This window comes from Aegilops tauschii, chromosome 3, assembly GCF_002575655.3.
Source record: "Aegilops tauschii subsp. strangulata cultivar AL8/78 chromosome 3, Aet v6.0, whole genome shotgun sequence".
Lineage (NCBI taxonomy): Eukaryota > Viridiplantae > Streptophyta > Magnoliopsida > Poales > Poaceae > Aegilops > Aegilops tauschii.
The window spans coordinates 139,417,941-139,423,940 of record NC_053037.3 but is presented as its reverse complement, the minus strand read 5'-3'; positions in this window follow the sequence as shown (position 1 = coordinate 139,423,940).

The following is a 6,000-nucleotide window of genomic DNA, read 5'->3' as shown; positions in this document are numbered from 1 at the left end:
GACGCAATTTCATTCTTTTGCAAAAATTGCACGGACAGGGGAATCCTCAATGCCATAAGTCACCGTGACATAGCACACTTCGCTGACTTGGCGGTCATAGTACGGAAGTACTGTGCGATGGAAAGCGCCTGGAAAACCCAAACAAAATTTTGGGATCCTCCGGCTCTCACTAAACCCCCCGTCCGAACTAAAAGGGTGTACTCTCGTAAGTCACCCGATCCAATTACAAAGAAACAAAAGCCCACTACGGGGCGTGGAACCGTATTGGAGGGATGGCTTAATGGGCCATGCAAAATTCATAGTACAGCGGATACCATGCCAACACACAGCCTTAGAGCATGTTGGGTACTCCGGCAGGTGGCCAAGAGCGGTGAGGATCTCCTCATCAACAATACCGCAGAGCACCATCCCGTGGAAAACAACAATACAGTATTGACAGTCTTCGAGACCTTCGCCTCAAATTATAGGGGCAAGCGAGCACTCCGCAACCTTGCCGAAGTCTGCCACGTGGCAGCAATAAATCCATGGAGCGATACGGCTATCACCTTCAATGCCAGTGATGAACCTAAATTCCGAACAGCCCGAACACCAGCCGCCTTGGTCCTTAGTCCAATTATGGGCGGCTTCTGGCTTACTAAAGTGCTCATGGACGGCGGCAGCGGATTAAACCTCATCTATGAGGAGACTCTTCGAAAAATGGAAATAGACAAAAGCCGCATTGAGCAAAGCAGCACGACCTTCAGAGAAATCATCCCTAGTCGGGAGGCACGATGTGCTGGGAAAATCACACTAGATGTGGTATTCGGCACGCCGGAGAATTACAGGTCCGAAGAAGTCACATTCCAAGTGGCCCTGTTCAATAGCGGATACCACGCCCTTCTAGGGCGGGAAGCATTCATGATCTTCCAAGCTATACCCCATTACGGGTACATGAAGCTCAAAATGCCCGGGCCCAATGGAATCATCACTCTAGCTAGTGATCCGGACATAGCACTCCGCGCCGAAAATAAAACAGCCGCACTGGCCCTCGAGGCGTTATCTGAAGCCCTCGCGGCCGAAGAATTAACTGCGCTGCGCTCTACAGTGGACAGGGACGACGTGATACTCGACAAAAGATCCAAGTCCACCTCTTTTAAACCAGCGGATGAAATAGTCAAATTCCAAGTCCATCCAACGGACCCTACCAAAACAACATCCATCGGGGTACAGTTAAACCCCACAGTAGACGCCGCGCTACGGGAGTTCTTGCGCGCGAATTGGGACATCTTCGCCTGGCATCCTTCAGACATGCCAGGAATCCCATGTAGGCTGGCCGAGCATAGCCTTAACATTCTAAAGGGATTCAAGCCGGTCAAGCAAACTCTTCGGCGCTTCTCTGAGCCTAAGCGACAAGCCATGGGAGAGGAGCTAGCCAAGTTACTGGAGGCCGGATTCATTCAAGAAATAAAACATCCGGACTGGCTAGCAAACCTGGTGATGGTACCAAAGAAGGACAAATCCTGGCGCCTATGTGTCAACTTCAAGGACCTTAACAAGGCTTGCCCCAAGGATCCCTTCCCCCTCCCTCGCATCGATCAAATTATCGACGCTACCGCAGGACACGACTCATTGTGTTTCCTCGACGCATACTCCGGATACCATCAAATTAAGACGGCGGAGTCCGATCAAGCCGCAACGACATTTATCACTCCATACGGCCCCTTCTGTTTTAACACCATGCCTTTCGGGCTCAAAAATGCCGGTGCAACCTATCAACGCATGATTCAGACATGCTTGGAGACATAGATCGGCAAAACAGTGGAGGCATACATAGACGATGTGGTCATTAAAACCAGACACGTCGAATCCTTAATAGACGACTTGAGGCTCACGTTCGACAATCTCCGAACATACGACATTAAGCTCAATTCGGAAAAATGCGTCTTCGGCGTGCCCGCCGGAAAGCTCTTAGGCTTCATCGTCTCCAACAGAGGAATCGAAGCAAATCCGGCTAAAATCCAAGCTCTGTCACAGTTGGCCATCCCAACAGACCTCAAGCAAATCCAGAACCTAACTGGATGCGTGGTTGCCTTAAGCTGCTTCATCTCCTGATTAGGAGAAAAGGCACTGCCTCTTTATCGCCTTCTTCGACGCACCGAACACTTCGAGTGGACGGATGCGGCCACGGCCGGATTAGAAGAAATAAAAGCCGTTTTGGCCACAAACCCAATCTTGGCCGCGCCAAATGTCGGCGAACCAATGCTGTTATATATAGCGGCAACACACCAAGTTGTAAGCGCAGTGCTCGTCGTCGAACGAGAGACGGACGAACATAAGTTCCCGCTTCAAAAGTCGGTATACTATGTATCCACTGTCCTCACTCCATGCAAATCACGGTACCCACATTATCAAAAGATAGCATACGCAGTCTTCATGGCATCACGGAAACTACGACATTACTTTCAAGAGTGTTCAATTATGGTGGCCTCTGAAGTACCACTCAACGACATAATAAACAACCGCGAGGTCACGGGCCGGATTGCTAAATTGGTTATCGAGCTCCTCCCGTTCGACATAATATACAAACCACGGCGAGCCATTAAGTCACAAGTACTGGCTGATTTCGTCGCCGAATAGACAGAAGCCGAACTCCCTAAAGAGTACGGCGTGTACTCCAATTGGATCATGCACTTTGACGGCTCTAAAATGCTGGCTGGTCTGGGGGCTGGCGTCGTCCTAACATCCCCCACCGAAGATACAGTCCAATACGTACTCCAAATACTATACACAGACTCCAACAATGCAGCAGAATATGAGGCCCTGTTACATGGTCTCCGGATGGCAGTCTCCATGGGCATTCAACGCCTGAAGGTGCGTGGGGACTCGAACCTCGCAATATCTCAAATAAATGGAGACTTCGATGCCAAGGATCCAAAAATGGCGGCTTATCGCAACGCCGTCCTCAAAATGTCAGCTCAGTTCGAGGGGCTTGAATTCCACCATGTGGTCCGGGAAAACAATCAGGCGGCGGATATCCTCGCCCGCATCGGCGCTAAGCGCGACCCTGTCCCACCTAATATCTTCTTGGAAAGGCTGTTTAAGCCATCCGTGGTATGGGAAGGAGAGACCGGTAACAATAGTCCGGACCCGGCCACAACGCCAGACACCGAACACTCTGACATAATCGGAGGCTCTGCCACCGAAATAACACCTTTGGCCCACGTGATTATGGTCGTCATCCCCCCGTGGACAGAACCCTTCTTGGCTTACCTAACTAGGCAGGAACTACCTGAGGACCCAAACGAGGCACGTTGCATTGTGCGACGGTCTAAAGCCTACAAGGTCCACGAGGGAGAGCTTTATAAGAAAAGCGCTACCGTAGTCCTTCAAAGGTGCATCTCTGAAGAGGAAGGACGGCAACTTTTGGCAGAAATTCATGCTGGACTTGGCGGCCACCACGCCGCAGCTCGGGCCCTTGTAAGCAAGGCCTTCCGTATAGGTTTTTATGGGCCGACAGCCCGGGCAGACGCACAGGACCTCGTTCAACGTTGCGTCGGTTGCCAGCTTTTCACAAACCAAAGCCATATGCCACCTACCGCTCTCCAAACAATACCCATCACTTGGACCTTTGCGGTCTGGGGGCTTGATATGGTCGGACCCCTTAAAGGGGGAAGCCATAAGAAAAAATACCTATTGGTCATGGTGGACAAATTCACCAAATGGATAGAAGCCAAACCAGTTAAAACGACCGAATACGGACCAGTGATAGACTTCATATCCGGGGTTGTACACCGTTATGGCGTTCCCCACAGCATCATCACCGATAACGGTTTGAACTTTACAGCCGACGAGGTAAAACTTTGGTGCAGCAACATGGGCATCAAGCTCGATTATGCTTCTGTCTATCACCCGCAAACTAACGGTCAAGTCGAGCGAGCAAATGGTCTTCTCATGAGCGGCATTAAACCCAGATTAGTGCGATCCTTGAAGGAATCCGATACGCACTGGGTAGAGGAGCCCGACTCCGTACTATGGGGGCTGCGGACCACGCCGAATCGCACTACCGGATACACACCGTTTTTTATGGTGTACGGCGCAGAGGCGGTGCTGCCCTGCGACAAAATTCATGACTCACCTAGAGTGCGCATGTATGAAGAGAAAGAAGCTGAGCTTGATCGGCAGGACAGTTTTGACGCCCTGGAGGAGGAGCGTGACGTGGCAAAAGCCCGTTCCGCATTCTATCAGCAACAGGCTCGAAGGTATCAAAGCAGAGAAGTACGAGCCAAAACTTATAACGTTGGCGAACTCGTTCTACGCCTACCGAAGAAGAAAAAAGAACAAGCTCAAGCCCAAATGGGTAGGTCATTTCGTTATTGACCAAGTTCTGACCGGTGGAGCGTACCGTCTGCGGGATGCATCGGACAATCGACTCGAGCCAAACCCATGGAACGCAGCCAGACTCCGAAGGTTCTACGCCTAGTGCCGAACTCTATGTTTGTCTCCTTACCTCTGTCAATTTTTTATATATTCGTTATCGATCTTTTCTTTCTTCCCTTTTTTCTTCAAGGCCTTAAAAGGCTAAAATGTGTCTTGGCTACACAATCTTGATGTGCTAGCCGCGCTCATGATACCTGGGGGCTTCTTATACAGAAGCTTAATATAGCTACGTTCTGGGCTCTAGGCCCCACACATGTGTTACTTTTCACATGTACCTTTCTTCGCCATTATATGCATCGATATGACTTAAGTTTTGGCCAAGCTGGGTTGCCTGGCTCTTGTGTTTATGCCCTACGTTCCCGTTAATTCGGCTAGGGCATAAGGGGAGCACCTCTGTGATTGTTACTGCCGGGTCAGCCGGATGTGTACCTCAGACTGGGTGAAGCCGAAAGCTAGCGTTCTTAAGGGAATATTCGGTCGGTGAACAAAAGACGATTTTTATCTATTGTACCACATGCCCCCAGATGTTTATATCCTGCGTCTCTTTTCGCAGTTCGGGCATGCACATTAATGCATGCGTACCCAGGGAAAGGAACCCTTAACGGAACTATTCTCCCTGGAAGATGTTTCTTACTATTCATGTAATATAACATAGCTAGTTGGGTACTTGTCTGTTCAAGCACTTATGACCCCTATGCCTGGTTTCCATGCATACCCCGGTTTTTACATAACTGAGCGGGTATTCAGATACACTCCGGACTGTCGGGTCCGGAGGTCGAAGCGAAAAGGTCCGCCATGAAAAATGATTTACAATCCGGCTAGGGACAATATATGTCACTTGAAGTACACAGTCACTTAGACTGACTAAATTCTTCTTCTATACCATCCAACAGGCTGTCTAGCCTACAGTCCCGTCGGGAATACTTTGCGGCTAATTCTACCTGGTCATAAACCAAATTGACGGGGATCTCTTTCCCATGAGGCCCCACAGGTCCGACCTCGGCCATGTGGTTCGGGTCAGCCTTGGTATATCGCGTCTTCACCATGGCCCAGGCTTCCCTTGCACCTTGTCGGCAGGCTGATATCTTCCATAATCGTAAGCACCGCCGCGCTCCCTTAAGCTTTTCTACGAGCTCTCTCATGCCTCCTGGCAGGGAGGCGGATGGCCACAAGGCTTGGGCAACGCCCTGCATCACCTACCGTACCTGTTCGTGCAGTTGTGAGAGCTCTGGCAGAAGATCGCCTGTAGACCTGGGCATCTCCTCCGCGGGACGACCCGTCAGCATACCTATAGATATAACTCTGTCAGCCGATTTCTTCGCCGAACTCTTTAAAAGTTCGTTCAAGCACTTACTGAAAATGCCGCGTCGAAGCCTCTTATTCTCCTTTACGGAGTCAGCAAGCTGGGCTCGAACATCTTTCAGTTCAACGCCCAGCCGGGTATTGGCGTCTTGGAGATCGTTTTTCTCCCGCCTAACCCATGTAAGCACGCGCTCGCCGGCCTTTAGCTGTCGGTTAGCATGTTGCTCATCCCCTCGCACGACCTCCGGATTCACTCTGGAGTCATCTGCAAAATCTATTGTT